Raw genomic sequence first — 21,823 nt, 5'->3', positions numbered from 1 at the left:
AACAGGAAGAATAGTGAAAATTGTTTACCTGTATCCCCATCCCAGTGTAGCCACGGGGAGTCCCTGGTAGAAAGTGTTTCTTTGGATTTGCAGCTCACAAAAAGGAGTGGAGATTGGTAAAAGAAATCACTGAAAGGGTTAGTGGAAGAGAACTAAGCTGAATCTGCATAAAGAGGTGTAGGGCTTTATGATCTGTAACACTGCCCTATGAAGTATTGTTCCCCCCCCCTTTTTTTTTCAGATGAAATATCCAGGCTCAGAGATGCTAAGTGGCATGTGTCGGGATGCATGGCCAAATGGAAAATCTGGGCTTCAAATTAGTTTTAGTAATGTCTGATTCTAAACTTCTGCTGCCTGATTATTTCTACTGATGTGTGGCTTGGGATCTGCTTGTGGCCTTGACATTCCTAAATGACAGTCTTTTTCTTGTCATCCTACCCTTATAGAATTAAGTATGGGAGCACCTATGGGTATCCAGCTTCCATTTTCTCTAATTAGAATTTACTCATTATTTTAATATTAAGTTCTTTACACCCTTTCTAAGTAACTCAGGAACCATGAAGATCCTTGCTAGCCTGCTTCACTAGACTGCTTCTGACTCATCTTGTGATGGGTCCATTAATTTCCCAGGTTCTGAGGGAGGATATGACTGCCACAGACTACAATTCTTAAGAGACAGTAAAAGAAAATGAGAAGGACATGACTGGAATTCAATTTCAGTGTGTTGTTCAGGACAGGAGGAAAAGCAATCTGGCATCTTTATAGTTTCTTCATTCAATGTATATAGTAAATATTCAGTGATATAATTTGATAATTCATAATAGGGGTGCTCATTGTCAAAGACAGGAGAACCTCTAGGGAAAGGAGGAAAGGAGACAAAGTATAGTGAGTCTATTGTTTGCATGTATACTTTTTATTCTTATGAATGGTTAAAGTTACACCCAACTGTGTTTACAATTGTACCATGCTTAGTAAACTGATATTTTAATTATAAACACTAAAGATTAAAAACAAAAAGTCTTATCACCATATTTTATCTGTTACTTTTACTTGTAAAGTTTTTTTTTTATAAGAACAAGCTGTAATTTGATCTCCAGCCTGCAGTTTATAGAGTTCTAAATCAAATTATACATCATGATTTTAAAGGTAATAAAGATATTTTATGCAGGCCTTTCTGTTTTGATGATTATGGTTTGAGGCTCCTCATTTTCTTTTCTGAGCTAGCTCCAACTTCATCTATGTCCTTCAGGGAGTTTATGTTTGTGCATCAACATTTTCACTGTCTGAAAGTCAGTACACTTATAGTTCTTTTGTTAGATGTTTGTCTGTCTAGACTGTAAAAACACTATTTTCAAAAGAGAGTCTTGTACATTTGAGCTTAGCAAATATTCAACCAAAGCAATAAACTATGGTCTTGTTTTATTCAACAGTCACAGATGTCCTTTATTGCTAAGTGGAAAATGGGTCATGGTGGCCTTGCCTTTCCTCTATCTTTTAGGCAACATCTAAATCATGCCTCTCTTATAGTGAGATTGTCCCCTGATGACAATTCATATTATTCTTTAATACATAAAGAAGGCTGCACACCACAGTGTGGCCTGCATTTATCTTGTGATTTTACGGTTAGAATTTTCTTATCTATATCCTCCATTGTGCTAACCACTAAGGGTTAAGGCCAATTCACTTATTAAGGTTAATTAGTAAGGTTAATGTCTTATTTACTGCCTAGCACATTTTCTAACACCCACTTAAAATTACTAATATTTATTTGAGTGCTGACAATGTGGTACATATACTAAATATTTTTCATACAACTTGGTATTCTGACAGCAATAAATAGGATGGGGTACCATTAGTATATCCATGTAAAAGACTGAGGGTAACAAGAATTTTATGTACTCACTAAAGTCCACACACACAAGACTGTTGTGTAGCTATTTCCTCTAAGTTAAAACATCCCCCCACTTAAGGGAGGAAGGATGCTCGTAAGAGCCAGGAAGCTTTGACAATTACAAAACTAACAAGGCTCCATCTTGGGGCTATATAAAACAGACATTTGCTACAGAGGGGACAGGTACTCTGTTGGAGTTGCCTGGGAATCTGCCATCGAGCTCCAGGGATGCAGCCTTTGTAAGCTGTCACCCACACTGGGGTAGACTTTAGTGGTAGCTTTAACTCACCTCTACTTCTGTAAGTGACCCCTCTCTTACATTTTGTAAGTAATTCTAGTAAACTTACTTGCTCACTTATCTGGAGTTGGGTGGAAGTATTTCTTTGCTGTCATTGATGGCCTGCCTGGGGTGAATACCCGTTTGTTCATGTCTCACCAGGAAAAGTCACACAACAGAACCCATAGGTGATAAGGCAGAAGATAGAGCCAAAGAACTGTGCTTTTATCCAAGGCTAGTCTAACTGAATGTTTTAGTGTTAATTCAGTTTGAGGTTAACAAGACTTACAGGATGCTTCAGTAGAAAGAGACACAAGTCATTTTAGATAAGGAGTGAGACAGGTACAGATTCGATAGGATAAGTACTTAGGAATCCTGTCTCGTAACATGGGTGTCTGGAAGGAGAATAGGAGACACCAAGTTCTTTGTTGACCTAGGAGTTCAGACTTAAAGGGGGCTTCCTTTTTGAGGAAGCAGTGAACACCTAGTAAGTGTTCGTGGCGGTGACAGTCCTAGATTACATGAAGTCAGTTTATGAGTGCACTTGAGAAACACTGTAAAGAAAATGCCTTGCATATCTATCCCGAGCAAACTGTGTATTTACATAGATCAGGATCCCGAAGCCTACATATTCTCTTGGACTGAAGACTTATAGTGTCAGGAACCCTGGAAAAGAATCTAGTTCTGCCTTTCCAGGCTGGGAGGAAGGGAAGTTAGTTCTCCTCAGGCACATTGGAAGAATATCCTATCCCCAGAGAAGGAGATGTGCTGCCTGGCTTGGCACTGAGGCCTTCCCCCTCCGCCCAGGGCTACTTCTGTGCAGAAGTCATGTCTGTTTCCATTTCTTTCATCCATTAACCCACACAAGGTGCTCCATGGCTAATTGAATTCACTAGGAGGCTGCCTTCTCTGATTAGGTGTCCTGCAGCCTGAGTGGGGAGGAGGAGGAGAGCAGGCAGCGTGGCAAACATCTTGGTGAATGCGATCCAATCTGCTGCTAAATTTAATCTGTACATTTCTGGTTTCTATTCTCATTCACCACCTGCAGGGCTATGTTTAAAATGCTCCTGACATATCAACGAGGCAGGCAGCCTGGCAATACCAAGGCTGCCCATTTCCTCTTCATTTTAAATAGATTCATGTGTCAGGCCACACCTTTACCCGTTTCTCCTATATTGGCCTTTCTCTATTATGTAAAAAGACAAGGCTGTGGCATCTGGCCTCAGTTGCAGCCTCTGAAAAGGATTTAGCAATATCAGGTCTCCCCCAAATTTTCTTGGTCTGGAAGAAAATCTGTGGCCCCTGGAAGTGTCAGTATTGGAATTGTAATTTTATACAAAACACACGAATGTGCCTAAATTTTGAATGAAAAAATTTATCTCAAAATTTGCATTGTAAATTATAGGTAAGTCACAGATTTGTAGATATATAATTAAGTATCTACAGTTTTGGTTGTAAGAAGTCATTTGGTATTGAGTGACCAATGTGTTTTGTCAGTTCTTGTATCTCTTTTTAAAAAGATTTATTTTAATAATCTTTATGTGTAAATGTTTGCATCTATACATATGTGGACATGTATACAGATGCCCACGTAGACTAGGAAATGGCTGAGGATCTCCTGTAGCTGGAGTTGTATGTGGTTATGAGCTGGTTGTTAGAGAAATCAAACTCCAGTTCTCTGCGAGAGCAGCAAGTGCTCTTTCTTAACTGCTGAACCAATTAGTGGTTCTCAACCTTCCTAATGCCTTGGTCCTTTAACACAGTTCTTCCTGTTGTGGTGATCCCCAACCACAAAATTATTTCTTTGCTACTCACAATTGTAATTTTGCTATTGCTCTGAATCGTGATGTAAATGTCTGATATGCCAGATACTGATATGCGACCTTAGTGAGGTTGAGAACCACAGGTTGAAAACTACTCCTCTTGTTTCTTCATACCCCTTCTTGTAGGTCTCAGTAAAGCTGAAGATCTTAAGTGCCATGTCCATAATAGCTGACAGGTGACAGTGGTCGTAGGTGGCCTCAACTGGGGATGAAAAGAGCAGTGGTTTACTGTTTACCAGCCATTTTGGAATTTCCTGAAGTGGAATCAAACTTGTTCCTACATGACAACCTGACAACCCAGAGCACAGGCTATGGCATGAATGGTGCCTGTCTAAGTACAGCCTTAATTTGATGATAATAGTACATACTTATAACTACTATTTGAATACCTGAAGGGGTTCTGTGTTTCAGCTGGACTAGGCTAAACTACATACATTTTCCAGGATTCTTCATACAGTGTTTGTACCACAGCTGCAAGGCCAGGTGAGATTTAGAAGCTGTAAGTAAATCCAGTACTTTGTAGTTCGCATATGGTTACTATCAGTTAGTTCACCTCGTTGGTGGTGCCATCCCTGCAACTGATCTACCCTCCCTTGGAACTTTCCTTAGCTTTCTTGACCGCCATGATTTCTGGGCCGCCAGATGTATTTCTTTAACTCAAAGAGAAAGAATCTTTATTTTAAGGAACCTCATACCATCAAGATCAGGATTAAAAAAAAGTGACATGAGTTCTGGTCCATTTTTGTGGGTTGTAACTTTCTCTTGCTCTCCCCACTTCACATCCATCTTCCCTTCCTGACAACCCCATCAAGGACTGGATCCAACATCAGATATAATAACAACCAATTCTCACCCTCGTATCAGATCCAGTTTCTTCAACAAGCTCCTATATGCCTCTGTGGTGTTCTGTTATTCTTACTGAGTCTTAACTGAAACATTATCTACTTGTTACTGCTGTTGAAATGAAATGAGGCATGTAAAGTGCACAGGACAAAGACCAGCAATATTAACTGCTTGATTGACATCTTCATTAGACACCCAAAACATGGACATAATTTGACTAAAAGAAATTTAAGTGCAACACTTGACACAAAGCCTGGCACAAAGCATATACACACTTGACAACCTTGACTGTTTTTCATTACAGGAAAGAAAAACAAGACTATATGTGGTGACACATGGGAGTTGAGGGGGAGGTGGTGGAATTTGTTGAGTAACAGGACATCTATATTTAATAATACCACTTACAGAAATGCAATTTATGCCTCCAAGTATCTAATGTAGTCACCTAGGGCAACACTGTACACTCCAAATTGAAGTAATGGATGAGTATGTTCCTTTGCACAGTCAGATACCCAATAAGTGTGTTCAAACAAAAATAGATGTTTCTATGGTACCGAGACTAAATCTATTCTCTTACTGTATTTGAACATTCTAATAGGTTTCTCTCCAAAGCATCTTTTCCCACACAGTTCTCTCAGCACCAGTGAACTGCACCTTCATCTTCAACTACCACATGATTTGCAGTTGACAAGTGTGTTGTACATTCTTAGCTACCCTGATATATGTAGCCCAAAGGTCACAAGTTAGATATGTCTACTTATAGCATCAGAAACTTGAACTGAGATTGTTCCAGTAAAAAGCCAAGAATGGTAGAAGGCTATTTAGGTCTTTCTACTGGTCTCCTCAGCATGGATGGCTCCAGAATAGCTATTCTTCTCATATGGCAGATAAAGGTTTGAACAGGAAAGGGTTTCTAATGATCCCATGGAAGCTACAGAAGTTGTTTCTCATTGACCAGCTTCTGTGGCCTCATATTAGCACTGACACCATATGCTATTGGTTAAGCTAATCAATACACCTAGTTCAGATTAAAATAGAAGGAAAACGGACAAAATGGTAAAGAATTTTTGACCACTTCACTATGCTGTTTTAGAGTCACTAGAGGAAACAAGTAGTAGGCACCAGTAATTAAGACCTCAGCCCTGGTTCTTTACACCTTTGTGGCACCTACCTTCTTTACTACTTCTTATTTAATTCTTACCTCCTTTCAGTTTCTCACAGACCTCTTATCATATCTCTGGCTACCACTTACTTGAAATTGGCAAGTTTCCTTGCTGGCTGAAGATGGAAGTGGAACTCACTGATGTCCAGATGACTGTGTGAGAAAAAATGTTTTGGAGAGAAATCTTTTCCTCTGCCTTTTTCTTCCCTCAAAAATTCCTGTCTCTCAGGCTTCCACCTGTGTCCCAATCATCTAACCCCAATGGAATGTCCTTGGGTGGCCCTCATGCATACTCTATGCAGATCATTCTCCAGTGTCTTCTTCTGGCTCAGCTCTCTTCTCTGACCTTCAGCTCCATTCAGGAAACTACTGGCTAGAGACATAACTTGCCTAATAAGCTGATCGAAAGTCTGAAGAAAAGCTAGAAAAGGAAGGTCACTTGGTCACGAGACATCTTTAGGAAGGGAGAGAGAACCAGTGGTAATACTGGGGTCATGTGTGATTTAGGAAAATGAAAAGACAATGATTTGGGGTGACTCTAAGCCTAAACAGAGCTCATGCATGATGAATGGCATGTTATGTCATGTCAAGGAACAGGATTAACAGGAGTTCCACAGAATTTCCAAGTGAAACTTGCACAAATCCATTCTCACCTGTTTTCTTTTGCAAGCTTACTGTTCTTATCTTTGTGTTAGAGGGGTGGAACCATGAACAATTTGAAACTTAAATGAAATTATGGCCTCTTCTGCTTGTTTTTGCTCCAACATCCAATAATCTTTAAATCCTGTGGATTACCTTTTGATTTCATTCAGGCCTTTCCCATCATTTCTACTGCGCTAAGACAGGCTGTGACCATAGATTGTCTGGGATCTTTTGAAAGCCTCTTAATTAATTTTCCAGCTACTGCCCAGCTGTCCCAGAATGGTCCATGTTAAATGCAAATGTGATCATATTACTCCTTTCCACCTTTGAAAGTCTTTCAACTACTTCTAAGGCCCACTGGATGAAATCCAAATGTTTAATAAGGCTTGCAAGGCTCTTCATTATCTATCGCCTGACTCCTTTCCAGCTTTGCGTTTTCCATTCCTGCCCATGCACATAAAACCTGAACTGTACATAACACCATGAAGTCTGTTAGCATTCCTGTTTCACCTGCTCCTGCTTTTCAAAGGCTCCTTTGGCTTCACAGCCCAACTAACTACTCCCATCCTTGCTCCACATCACCTCTTCCCAGCTAACTCCTCCCATCCCTGCTCCACATCACCTCCTCCCAGGCTCTTTCTGATTTGACAGTCTGGATTAGATGTTCCTTTCCTGGATACACAAACGTCCTTGATGTTTGGGTTATATTTATTTTTGTAGACACATGATTGAGCACCTAGCTTTCTACTTTACAAGGAAATGACCAAAGGTGTATTTATGAGTGGATTCACGGTGGTGTACCTTTTTTTCTTCTTTAAAGTTCTGTTCAGGAATCATTCTCTAGACAAGGTATTCTTTATTCTCACATTAATATCATTATTACTGAATACTTTGTTTAGCCCCATAGTAATAATAATAGAACATAGCATTGTCCATTAGTAATTATGCAATATATTAATATGATGTTCATAATAGCAATAGAAATATCAGCTGAATATTTGCCTATGTGCTTGTTCATATGGTAATTGACTTAATGGTTACTGGAGACATATCATCTCTAGTTTTACACCATACCTGTCACTATGGAAAGGTATAATTTGTCCTTGCCTAAACACATGTTGAGGTTTATTATCTCTATGCAAGGATATTGAGAGATAATAGATCTCTAACATATGGAGCCTGATGGCACATGATCACATCATGGGATACCATTCTTGAAAGGAATTAATTAATTCTCACAGAATTAACATTGTTTCCATGTGATTGAATTGTTATGAAGTGTGATTACTCCATATACTTGGTCTCTTTCTTCACATGGTTCCCAGTTCTTCAGTTCTCTGTGACATAGCCATGAGGACCTCACTAAGACATAGGACCAATGCCATTTGAATTTTCTAGCCAACATGATCATGAACCAATTGTATCCAAACAAAGTAGACTAAGGCACCTATAAAGTAACTGCTGTTGTTATGTTAATATTTTAGAAACAAAAATTTAACTTCAAGGTATGATGCTGTGTTTAGATGGAATATGGCATGAATAAGAGTGGCAATGTTTTCTTCAAGTTAATAGTAGAGGGATAGACATTATATTAGCACTTCCAGAAATAATAACAAAACAAATACCTCCCAAGCTTGTTTTTTATTAGGCATTATTTTAAGCTCCACCAATTTATCATTTTTTTATTTAATCCCTGTAAAAACCTTAGAGTATGTGCTCTGCACTTTATAGGAAGACATATCATAGGTTTGTGATATTTTGAAATTTTCCTAAGATTTCAGTCAGTGAGAGAATGCTGGGATCTGAACTCTTCAATCACCTGACTCCTGTCTAGTGCTATATGTGCTTATGAAGAATTATAGAACATGTTTTCAGAGTATCACAGGGGAAAGATTCCTGGGGTGAGGGTGGAGAGTTGGCTTCCTAGAAAAAGTGGCATGAGAGCTGGAACTTGGAGGAAGTGCTGAAGCAGGAGCATTTCAGACAGAAAGTATAAGACACTCAGGTGTTCCTGTGTGCACTCTTGGCACATTTGTCTTTTTACTACCCTTAGTGTGCCTGTCAAATACTTTAACTATGGTTTTGTTTTCTCTCTTTGTCTCTCTGTTTCTGTTTCTCTCTCTGTTGGTAGCTATCTCTATTTCTCTCTGTCTCTCTGTATCCCACTGTTTAATTAAAATAATTTGCATATGGTAATTTATGATGATTTAGATGGTAATTGGGTAAATGGCATGGGTAGCTTATCCTTGGCTATAACACTGAAGAAAATGATGTCCCTTTTCTCAGCCACCATTAACTATGGGGGAGATAGAGCTGCATGAGTCCTTTCCTCTTTTATGGTCGAATGGTCGAATGTTGACTCACCCACTATTGTGCAGGCTATGTGTAGGTAACCATAGTTGCAGTGAATTCATGAGTGCAGTGCAATGGCCATGCCATGGTCAGTAGATGTTGTTGCACAACACACCTACGGATCCTTTGACTCTTTCATTCTTTCCACCATCTCTTCCATTGTATTCCCTGAGCCTTGGAAAAGATAAAGTAGATGACCCGCTTGGGACCAACCACTCCATTATTTCTTATTCTTAGCACTTCAACTAGTTATAAGTCTCCTCATTAAGCTCCACCTGCTACAGTAAAAAGCTTCTCCTACTAAGGCTGAGAGTAGCTCCAATGTATGGATATAAACATGACTATTTGAAAGACAATTTTATCTGCTCTTAGTATGCTCTTAGTTAATGATATTGATGGCCTATAACTTATGGTCTTTCCAGGCATTTGTTCTTGATCATATTTATAACATCAGACATGAGTACCTTCCTATAAAATGAGCCCTGAATCCAAACAGAAAGTGGTTGGTTATTCTTATAATATTCATACATTGTTGTACATCTTGCCAGGATGATCATTACTGTAACTCACAGATTTTACAGCTAGGTAAGACTGTTGATGAAGTCTCCTTCCAGCAATGGGTCTTGCTATCAAGTTCTGGTGGGCAAGTTAAAATAATGGCACTAACCTATATTGTTTTGGGAACCTTAGGTGTCTCTCTGACCAACTATACACAGATAAATATCCCTTATCACTGGGATTTTAATAATAGTAATCTCCCCAATAAGCCATTATTATCATAGTCATCACCGTCGTTGTCACTGTCCTCGTCGTCATCATCATCATCATCATCATCATCATCATCATCAGCAGCAGCAGCAGCATCTATGGCTTCTGGGAAGAGCATTTTCCTTTATATAGCTTATCTTCAAACACACTTTTAATTATAATTTTAATAAGCTTATAAAATAGCAAGTTTGCATATCACTTTTTCTTGTATGTTCTTGGTGTCGGTTATTTTTCTTCTTATTCATTCCTGAGCCCTACTCATCTCTTTTCTCACTCAAACCTCCCCACTTTAGGTATTTACATTTCTGCTTTCATGTCACTTGTGTTCTATTATCTTTCCTCCCCTAAAGTTTTCTTAGCTCCTCCTCCTACTCATAACGGTCCATTTCTATCTTCCTGGCTTCTATATGCACTCCAAGTAAACTATACTACTCTAGCACATCAAACTGAAAGGTAGGGTAAAGACAATATAACCAACAATAATGATGGCACTGAAACAGAAGATGCAATCTGTTGGATGCTCTTTGGCCACAAAGAGGCAGATGGTGATCTAAAGGCAGACATTTTTGTGCCCAGTCTTCTTTCTGTGGTACCTTCCTACCATGGTGACTTATTCTCTGTATACTCCCATCGTTTTTCATGATCTAGAAACAAGTTTAGCCATGGAACCTGAATCTGGATAAGGTCACCAAACTTTGAAGTTGCCCAGTGTCTCACTAAGAAATAACAATATCTATCTAGAAGCTGTTTATACTGCAATTTCCCCAGGTCAGTTTCTCCTAAGTGAAGTTTAGGTTTTCCCCATTACAAGCCAGCAGGTGTCACACTTCACCCAGAAGAACACAATGCATCTGTAGGATAGCTGCTGACCAAGAAATTCTCAAGGGCAAGTGTATACGTTTTTTATGCTAATTACTTACCTGGTTAAGCTCCAGATAATATCCCTGCCCACCCTATACTTTAGTATATAGCAGATAATGATAAAGACTTCCACATCTTTGTTCTGAGACAGGTTAATCTCTCATTGACTAGGCTCTTCTCATTGGGCTCACCAGATGGTGAGCACTGTAGTGTCTTTGTTACCCGGAGCCACCTTTCATTCTTCCTAGGACATCTTTGGCTGACCTTTGCTCTAGCTTTTTTCTGTTCTTATGACTACCAGAGCCAGGTCAGGTTCCTCTATCTGCTCTGTGCCCTCCTTATAGAGCTTTCATTTTTATTTTCAACTGTAAAGGGAAAAAAAAAAACAAAACAAAACACCTTTATCTCTCCTTTCTAAGAGTTCATGCTTTTTTGTCTGCCCATCACCATTGCCAAAGAGGGACAGCTGTCTTTCCTTTTTCTGCTATTGTTGAGCCCATCACAAAGTATCTCAGGTTGATAGCACAGCTGTGATTGTTACTGGAGAGGATAGAATCTCTTTTGTGGGTCTTAGTCTTATATGTAAAAGATTTTAAATCTTGCTCAGAAAAAAAGGGACACTTTTCTTAGATCTTGAGGGAACAACAAGGCAGTCAAGCTGGAGTTCTTGGCAACTGGTGGAAGGAGGGGAATAAAGAAAGAGAGAAAATTGTGCTTCTGAGCTAGAGGTCAGACAAGTAGGCAAGCTCTGGGAGGGGAGTCTGGGAAGATCCAGGTGTGTGATGGTTTTGGGAAAGATGTTGGGGGAGAGAAAATTCCCAGTGTCAGTGCAAATGAGCATATGGTTTGTGTTTGAAAAGGAAAACAGAAAGAGAGAAAAGAATAGGTGACACTTTCTGAGTTTGAATCAAAAAGTAGGCAGGTTTCACAGCAAGGCTCTATAAATAACTGCATGAGGAAGGTTCTGTGGGATGCAAGTGTGTCTTTCATTAAGGGGATGATCTACCATCTTTTAAACAGGCCTTCCTTCGGGTGCCCCATGCTTCTTCAGTTCTTGAGTTACAGCTTTTTGAGTGGGATGCTTTCTCTGTTCTGGTGACTGATGGGCTTATTGGAATAGGTTTTTTTTTTTTTTTTTTTTCAAATGGGTGGAAACAAAATGCTTCTTTATATTTTTTCATTGTTCTTTAACAAAAATGTAGAATACAAGCTTTAAAAATCTCCAAACAATGAAATCTATAGACGTTGTGTTGAATTTTTAAAAAAGAAATTATATAGTGGAAAAGGTACTAGATTTTGGAACAACTTTTTTAAAGTAACAAAAAATACTGAAAATGTTTTAATTTTGTTACCTCTTTCCCCAATGAACCAATGTAGAAAAAGAAGAATGCTAGCTAAAATATGACATTAGTGGCATTGTATTTTATTAAATTCTTTTAATTTCAATTTATATTATATTAGTATATATCTTATATAATTAGTGGATTTTGTGTGTGTGGTACTTGTGTGTAGGTATATGTAGCACAGTATATATGTTGAGGTCTAAGAACAACCCTCTGGGGTGAGTTCAATTCTTCTACCTTTACATGGGTTCTGGGGAATGAACTGCTGGTCTTTTCTATACTTTTATACTCTATTTCTTTTCTTTGTTTTATAATGTTGTAGAATGTCATGTCTTCTCCTAAGGTTAGAGCTAGACCTCAGATCCCATTCTGTAATTTAGCCTAAAATTACATAACAGAATATATCAAAGAGAATTTTTTTAAAGCTTAAAATATAAATCTATAAGATAGTCATGCTTTACCTGGAAGAGATTGATTTGCTAATGGGTCTCAGCAAATTCTTGCCACCTTGAATTTTCCCACTTTTAGATGGAATTTTAAGGAAGTACACTAGTGAATTTTTTCTCCTTTAAAATGAACACATTACCAGGGACCCCCCAAGGTGTTGTCCGAAGCTGATTATAAGTAGGGAACGGTGTCTATCCTCATAGATCTCCAAATCTGCTAACGTCTAGCTACCCAGGATGGCCAGCAGTTCAAAGACAGAGGCTACTCAGGAAAGCTGAAAAAATGTGAGGGAATCCAGGGAGTAGAGAGTACAGTAGTTGGGGCTAAAATATTCATGATTCATAAAATGTTTACTCTCATTTACTGGAAATCTGATGTGAGAGTGTGCAAGTGGGTAAAAGCCACTTATCTGTACAAAGCCTAAGAATCCACACCTAGGTTTCAAACACTCAGATAATTTGGTAGTATGCCACTCACATTAGTTTAAGATTTAAGGTTGGGAAGATATTTCAGTCAGAAAAGGTAAAATGCTCACCATGCAAGTAGGAAGATCTTAGTCGTATCCTAAGACCCCATGTGAAGAGCCAGGTGTGGTAGTGTATGTTTGTAAGCCCAGCACTGTGGGGGTAGGATGAGGAGGGAGAACAGGCAGATCCAATACCAACCAACCAACCAACCAACCAACCAACCAACCAACCAACCAACCAAATAAACAGCTAACCAAACAAACAATAAGCAAACAAAACCATGGTGGCTGGCACTAGAGGAACAACACTGCAGATTACTCTCCAACAAGATTGACCTAATATATTTTTAAGAGTTACATAGGAATGAGAAGAAGAGAGTGGAATTGATTATCAAATGCTAGTGGCTCGTGTAGACGTCTGGCAAGCATCATGGCCACACACTCAGAGAGGAATTCATTTTGCTGTCAGGAAAAAGAAAACTCATTTAGCAGTGATGTTAATGGTGAGATGTTATTATCTCCACATTGCAAGGAATTAAGTGGCTTCCACAGTCTTTCAGGGTCTTGATATTAAATCCTACTTATTTAGATTTCAACGTTCTGTCCTTCACAGGAGGGCTGGAGTCCAGCCCATCCTAGGACATGCTCATCTCTATGCTATTGTGATTTGCTAGTCTCAGTAGTCCTAAATTCCAGCTCTGGAAAAACCTTCTAAGTATGAGAGAAAAATCCAGAAATGCAGGAAACTGTGTGCTTCTTTTTAGGAAGCTGATGTTTCCTGTGGTGCTGCTGGGGTGGAGGAGGTGGATAAGGAAGGTACAGGGAGGAAAAAGCAGGAAATTAAAGCTTTACTTTCTTCTAAATAGTTCCTAAACAGGGCTGGCATGCTGCTCTCGGAGGGGGCATCTTCTAATAGAGAGAACAAAACGACCTGGAAATTTGATCTGTGGCGCAGGAGCAATTGCACTATGCAGAGTGCAGGGTGAGGGGCTCTCTGCTGGTTCTTAGGCTGCAAGCTGACAGGCTGCAATTGATGAAGAGCAAATGTAGGAAATAAAAGGCTTAGTTAAGTTTGACTGGATGATGTTTCCCACAGAGCCGGAAACGACAAGCAGTGATTTCCTCTCAATCACACCTCAGGTGACTGTTTTAAAAGCAAATTGTGCCTGTTGCTATTAAAAGGGAAAAAGGAAGAAAAAGGAAGGAAGAAAGGAAGTACAGAAACAGCTAGGCAGACTTTTCTGGGTATTTAAAAATATCCTTCTCCTGTGATGTATTCACTTGTGGGACAATGGAAATGTAAGTGCCACCGCATGTATATAGAAGTCAGTGGTTGGCACCTTGGCTTGTAGTTCCTCACCTTCCACCTTGTCTAGGACAGTCTCTTGTTCACCTGTGGGCATGTCAGACTAGCTGGTTCCTGAATTTGTAGACTCTCCTGTCTCTGCGTCCCATCTCATTGTCAGAGGGCTGGGATTACAGATGCTGATAATGGTTCATCTTTATGAGGATTCTGGGGACCCAAACTCTAGTCTTCATGCACTATACTCTCTGTGCTATCCTCAGGCATCTAACCTGACTCTCTACATGCTTTTTGGGAAATCTTAGTTTTGAAATCTAAGTCCTGGAACAGAAGCTGACAGGGAAAGGCAGGCATGATGTGCATTCAGCTGAGATTCCTGGCTCTAGGAGGAAAGACTTCCATATGTGTGCTGTGATATATACATTGTCTTGCACAGGAATACATCACAGAGAGAGAGAAAGAGAGAGAGAGAAAGAGAGAGAGAGAGAGAGAGAGAGAGAGAGAGAGAGAGAGAGAGAGAGAGAGAGAGAGAGAGACATGTTTCAGAGAATTTGGTATAGGGGGTATATTCTCTCCTTTTCTTTTATTTTTCCTTCTTCTTTTCCTTTTCCTCTCTCCATCCCTTCTTCTCTTTATCCCCTCCTTCTCTTTCTTTTTCCTTTCTTCTTTTTGGGGCAGGATTTCACATTGTAGCTCTGGCTAGTCTCAGAGTAGTGGCGACCCTTTCTTCAGCCCTTACTAGGGTTCCGGATGTGAGCCACCATGCCTGGCTAGAGAAGTTGTTTTAATGGACTCTTTGAACATTTTGTGGTTTCGGGTTTGCATACAGGGCCCTTCCCAGTGTGGCTCTAGGCTCAAAGCTTTTCACATTTTGTAAGAGGATTCTAAGATTTAACCAGTTGTCTGTCTTCTGCGCCTCAGAGCTTGTCAAGATTTCATGCTTCTGGGCTTTGCTTTACTCTCTGCCTCGAATCCTAGAGTAGCATTCTTTTCTTGGTATATACATTTGACACTCAACTCAACTGTCACACTGTCACTCCTTAGGGAAACCTCTGTCACTCTTCAAGTCATTCTCTTTGGCTCCTGCAGGGCTTTGCTTTTGATCCTTCTCAAACATTTTACTCAAAGAAAATTAAAAAAGAAAGAAAGAAAGAAAAAAGATTACCTTGGGTGTTGTTTTAAAATAGCTTTCTGTGGCTCTCACCTCTCAGCTCCCGTTGTGGTTTGAATTTCAAATGGGTTTCCAAAACTCACAGGTTGAAACATGGTCCCCGGCTGATGGTATTGTTTAGGAGGGGTTGGGGAGAAGTTGAAGGAAGTGGATCATTGGGAGTGTTTTCTTGAAAGGTACATTGAGATCCTGGTCACTGATTCTCTTCTCTCTCCCCTCTTTTTCTGTTCTCAAGTGACTATCAAGTAAGCAGCTATGTTTTTCCACCTGTGCCTTACCTTACCACAGATCCCTAAGACAAAGCATCAAGCTGCCTCTGGGCATAACCTCTGAAACCACAAATCATAACAAATCCTTTTCTTCTTTCAAGTGTTTATGCCTGTATATAAAGATGTAAAGCTGACAAACAGCTTCCTGGTAAGCTTGTTTAAGGTGAGACTAGAAACAGCCATTTTAAGCAGAACTCCAAAAGATTTCATCTACCTTCTTACTAAAATCCCATGGCCCATCTTAGGTTATGGAGAGAAGGGAGCAGATGCTCATCCTTTGAGAACTTTTTTGTGGTAAGATGATTGTCTGTTGAAACTACTCTCTTTTCCATATGATTGTACTAGCTTCTGTAGCCCAGCACACAGCAGTCATTGATGATTGTAGAGAATAGGGGGAAAGATTATCATGTACTGATTTTATTGTTGTTCCTTTCATGGAGAAAGGACTGGAGGCCTTTGGAACATTCAGCCGACACTCAAACAGGATTGAGTCTGGCAGATATGGAACAAAGGGTTTCTTTAAAAGGTGAAAAAGAACAAAGACACTTTCTGGGTTTCTATTTATTTGTTTGTTTATTTATTGACTTTTATCTTTTCTGTTCTATATATGCTTCCAAAGATCTTGGCTGTTTCTGTCCTCATCCTTAGAGGTGGCAGACATTTCAGGAGTTTGCTATAGGCCTGTTCCTTTTGTTGTAAGCATCTTCTTAAGTCCCATTGCTGTCCTCTATTCCAAATAATTGAATAAGTGTATGCATGCTTGTTAATTCTCAGTCCTAATTGATACTGAATCAATTGTACTCAACTCTCCTCAACACCTGACCCTAGAGAACCAGATGCTCTTAGATGGTGATGGGCAGAGGAGGTGTGAACACAGTGATCACCATGGCAACACAGAGCTGTGTACACATAGATGATAGGAGATTTGTGGAAGAAAGAGAAACTATGAGTGAGGGTGGTATAGGGAGAGAAGTGGAGACAGGAGGAGGGGGGAAAAGGAATGAGAATACTGCTTTAAAATTTCTATCAACACAAACCACTCTTGTTCTTCTGTAGCGTCAGCTATATTTTCTGTTGATGTGTTATCGTCAGCACATCCATTTCCTGTAATTAATCCAGTTTATTCCAAATACTTGGAATCTGAGCCTTGAGACCTTAGACAATGAATGACCCATGCCTGTGTCTTGATATAAGTAAGGACACCTGGTGTCCTCTTTTTCTTGCCACGTCAAGGTTTTACAACAAACTTCCATTTAGCACCTTACCTCCATACATCCAGATTAATTTTTTTCTTCATTCTTGAGCTCTGGTTGTTCCTTCTGCCATTGATGGTTCATATATTACTATCCAATCTTGGTCTGCAGTCAGAGCATCCTGATGAGAAAGACTCAAACACATTTGTATCTCAAAGATGACAATAGGCTTCCTCTTTTCCCTTATAATTCCTGTCTTAAGCCAAGCTTAACAAATGAGACCTTCTTAATAATGCTTTGAGTGGCAGGTACCAGTGAAATATGAGCTCAAGTCAAGTTATTCTGCTTTACACACTGGCTGGAGAGCAAAAGTCACATCTATTATAGGGCAAATTGAAGCAATAAAAGTCAGCCATGGGTTGACTTGGCCAAAAGACACATTGATCCCTGCCAACATTATCAAACAATCTGTCAATAAGTCAGCCAATCTATCAAACCTGTTCAAGTTCACTGACTGACACAGCATATCTATAAAACACTATGTCTTAAAACGAGATGCTAAGGGGAAACTACAGATTTACAGTCAGATGCATTCACCTTGAAGCTTGCTCCATCACTTCTGCCTGTGAGAGTTTAAGGCAGTTTACTTAACTCTCTTGAAGGTGGCAGATTCCTCACCTTTAAGATTAGCTAAATAGTCATTTTCATGTCTGAAGCATATTTCTTTGACTAAGATTCCTGCCTGAAATTACTTCTTTGTTCTAGCCTAAGATTTAGATTCCTGCCTTAAGCCTATTTCCTTGTCCTTGGCCAATGTCAGAACTTTGGGCTAGGACACGGAAAAGTAGGCTCACATTTTGGTCATCCTGATAAGCCCTTAGAAACAATGATCATGGGAGTGATCATGGGACTTTGTTTATTGCCTTGCTTGTTCTTTGACTATTTGTGTTTATTGCCTTGCTTGTTCCTTGACTATTTGCATCTATTGTATTGCTAGTTCTTCAACCTAGAACTGATTTTAGTACTTACATGTAATTAAAATGGTATAAAAGCAGATTGGGAAAAATAATAATAAAAAATATTAGCTAACTAGCAGTGACCATAGAATCTTAAGAGTGTTGTAACATATAATGAAGAACACTCTCCACAGTAAATGCTTCCCCTCCCCCTCACTCCACCATAATTAGTAACTAAAGCTGCATTAAAATAAAAGAGGAGGAAGTTGCTCATAATATCTCGTTCAAATCTATTTTTCTATAGTACTGTCAGTCAACAGCCCAGTTAGGCAGCTATGGCATGGTCATTCCAAAAGTTGTTCACTCACATTCAATAAGTTAATGCCTATAGCTTGAAGTTAGAAGATCTGTGTTAGGCTGTTCTTGGACTTCACTTTCCCAGCTGTGACAGAATAGACTAATCTCTGATCACTGCTTGCTGTGAACTCTATTGCTTGCTGTGAAAAAAACTATTGATAAATAAAAACTAGGTAATTGCAGGACCCTTACAGAGGATGGCTACAGAAGAAAATGACTGTATTCAGCCTGAAGCCATGTGAGCCATCCTCCCAGGAAGGCAGAGATCTGGAAAGCATTGGTCATGTTCTGCTAATCGGAGAAACCAAAGATGAATTATTCATTGAGTAATTAGCACAAGCCTTTTTACAGAGTCCTTTAGGGCTGGCTGCTTAACATACGGTTGGTGGATCAGCCATATAGACATCATCTGGGTACTTAAATGAAGGATCTCAAGCTTTTTCCAGGACTCACCGAATTTTAAGAAAAAAAAAAATGTACATCTTAACAGATTCACACATATGCTGAAGTTTGGCTTGTAATACAATCTAGTAAGAACATTCAGAAAAGCAACTTTTAGTCTGGCTTTTAATTAGAATCATACTTTCTATTCCAGTCTACACCAAAGTCCTATTTGTCAGTTGACCAAGATGAGGAGATCCTCAAGGCTTTGGCTTCTGTGTTAGTCTGCTTTTGGGCAAGGCATTCCCTTCAGCCTCTATTTATATGAATGAATTCAGTTTCAGATGAATGATAATAGATTTGTTTCATTAGCACCATTTGACAGTAATTTGTTCAGTGGAACTGAGGATAAGGAAGAATGGCAGGGGAGAAAGAGAACACTTAGGGGAAGGGTATCTTTCCATATGGCTCCTCATAAATGTGCCATTACAAATCTCATTGCTATTCAGGATGCTAAGCATGTGGAGAGAGGTTAAATGGTTAGCTATCTCTGTGCAAGGGGTAGAGCTGAAATTTAAGTGTATGCCTGTTCGACTTTAAGAAGCACTTTTCACTATTTTCTCTAGTCATGACTGCTGCTTGAAAATGTGTGCAAAGGCTAGGAACTCAAAACAAGTATGATGCCTTTGGGTCGAAATTCCAGACACAGTGAGTATCTTTTGGATATGTGACCAGGAGTGGTATAGCTTGGTCTTCAGGTAGAAATTTTTCCAATTTTCTGAGAAACTATTAGATTGATTTCCAGAGTGCTTGTACCAGCTTGCAATCCCACCAGTGATGGAGGAGTGTTGCCCTTTCTCCACATCCTCACCAGCATGTGCTGTCACTTGTTTTTGATCTTAGCCATTTTGATTGTTGTAAGGTAGACACAGTGAGAAAGTCCTGCCTTAGCTCCCACTTGTGAGGGGTGACTCTATGGCTGAGGAAGGTACCTTCACCTGTATGTCTGTTGTCACCTTGGACTTTACCTAGTTCTTTTCATTAGAATACATACATGTGGACTCTCCATGAGACATGGACTTTTTGACATCATGCTGACCTTAGGGGGAAGTAGGCTTCTTACCTGGTATCTTAGTTAGGGTTTCTATTGCTATGATCAAACACCATGGCGAAAAGTAAATTAGGGAGGAAATCAAACTTCATCATCAAAGGAAGTTAGGACAAGAACTCAAAAAGGGTCACCTGGTGTCAGAAGCTCTTGCAGAGGCCATGGAGAGGTGCTGCTTACTAGCTTGTCCCTCTTGGGTTGCTCAGACCGCTTTCTTATAACACACAGAACCACCAGCTCAGACTGCTTTTTTAATAAAACACAAAACCACCAGCCCAGTGATGATACCACTCACAATGGGCTAGGTCTTTCTCCATCAATCATCAGTTAAGCCCTACAGGCTTGCCTACAGCCTGATCTAATGGAGGCGTTTTCTCAGTTGAGGTTCTTAAATGACTTGAGTTTGTGTCAAGTTAACATGAAACTATCCAGTATACCTGGTATCTCGGAGATTCCAAAGTAAATGTTGCCGTGGAAAGGACAAGAGCTGTGTTTCCTTGTAAAGTGAGCCTTGGGAACCGAATAGCTTCTGTACTGCCACACATTCTATTTGGATTAGAGGTAGATCCCAAACATGCCTAGATTAAAAATGAGAGGACAGAGTGTGATAGGACATGCAAAGGTTCCTCCATCTCACACTTTTGCTGAGGCTATTTCATGTTTAACCAGAATTTAATCTCTATGATGAACTATCCCACGGAATATTACCAAACCCTATTATAGGGCCCCAAGGTCAGCATGTCCTGCTGATGTATCTTAGCCTGTTTGTGCTAACCCCCCTACAGCCAGCCACTTTTTCTTGTTTTTGTTTTGTTTTTGTTACTGTTAAACTGTTTGCTCCTGCAAAGCTCCTGCCACCTAACCTGAAGCTGTGGCGCAAGAGGCCAAGATGTGGTTTCTACCTTCAAAAAATGCTGTATTCTGAACACTCTGCTTAAGGCTACACTTAGGTCCTGAGTGGAATAAAGACTTTCAATTGGCTATAAACCGTGTCTAAGTATTCATCTCTGGTGGACTATTCATGACAAAAGATTCTGTCTCTAATGGGAAGATTATTAAAGACCATCTTCTCTATTTCTTTATAGTTTGGCTGGATACTTGTGGAATGTAGGTTGATGGGTGATGGTGCTTCATGTGGATTTATAACTATTGTTGCTATTTGTGACTTTTGGCTAGGTGTAATTGTATACAGTAATAAAGTAACCAGTAAGACCACGAATCAGCTTCAGCTCCATCTCCATCTCCAGACCACTACTAGCTTGTTGGTGTGGTGTTCCAGTTATCTTTGTAGGCTTTACCAGAATGAATAGAATTCCAAATCTATGGTCTCTAGTCCCAGGAGATAGAGATTGCAGTTAGAGATGCCAATGGAGAGTGAAAGAAGTGAGGCAGAGTCCCCATGACATCTGGATAAGCTAGTGTGTCTGGAAGAGACACTGGGTTGATGATATCTGGCAGAGATGTTGAAAAGCTCATACTTTCTCATTGCCTTCAGTAGTATTTGGGCTTTTGTACTTTCTTAAGATGATTTTTGTTGAGAATAATTCAATTTTTTTCTAGATAGAGCTACTTCTTCACTATTACATTCAAATGTCTGAGAAGAAATACAACATTCTTGGTATATGTTTGAAGATATATATATATGAGAAAAACCCCTGGAAAGGAAATTTTCAGAGTTCTATAAACATGGAACTAAGAAGTTTAAATGACATTTATTCAGCTTAATTCTAATGGGTCCAAGTAGTTTTCTACATAGCTTATCTGTGGCTATCTGGACCTGCAAACCAGCCTTTAAATCAGTGTCTCTCAACCTTCCCAACAGTGTGATCCTTTAATGCAGTTCCCCATGTTGTGGTGACCCCCAACCATAAAATTACTTATGTTGCTACTTCATAACTATAAGATTGCTACTATTATGAATTGTAATGTAAATGTCTGATATGCAGGATATGTGACCCCTGTGAAAGTTATTCAACCCCCAAAAGGATTGAGATCTACAGGTTGAGAACTGCTGCTTTAAATACTTCCTAAGTTTGTAAGGAAATATCTCAACGCACACACATTCAGTTCCATAAAGGTCACTGTTATCAGCTTCATATGAGAACAAGTCATCCAAGAAGACCATAGGAGACAAGATTACAAGCCATGGTTGTATAATAGAAGTGAATGTAACCATCCTGAAAGGTCCATGCAGCTGTTACTAGATACTC

General features: G+C 39.6%; 1 long non-coding RNA gene across 10 annotated transcripts in view; it reads left to right on the top strand.

Annotated features, from left to right (window-relative positions):
• LOC143442906 (uncharacterized) overlaps positions 1-21,823 on the top strand; it is a 139,810-nt gene that overhangs the window by 46,933 nt on the left and 71,054 nt on the right. For 2 of the 10 annotated variants that reach the window (XR_013111519.1, XR_013111520.1), the window contains exon 2: positions 19,132-19,213. The exons of the other annotated variants lie outside the window; for them this stretch is intronic. This is a non-coding gene — a long non-coding RNA (uncharacterized LOC143442906). The remainder of the gene's footprint in view (positions 1-19,131; positions 19,214-21,823) is intronic. 10 annotated transcript variants of the gene reach the window in all.

The sequence above is a fragment of the Arvicanthis niloticus genome, chromosome 1, assembly GCF_011762505.2.
Source record: "Arvicanthis niloticus isolate mArvNil1 chromosome 1, mArvNil1.pat.X, whole genome shotgun sequence".
NCBI classification, from domain to species: domain Eukaryota; kingdom Metazoa; phylum Chordata; class Mammalia; order Rodentia; family Muridae; genus Arvicanthis; species Arvicanthis niloticus.
This window is presented reverse-complemented; position numbering and strand designations above follow the sequence as displayed.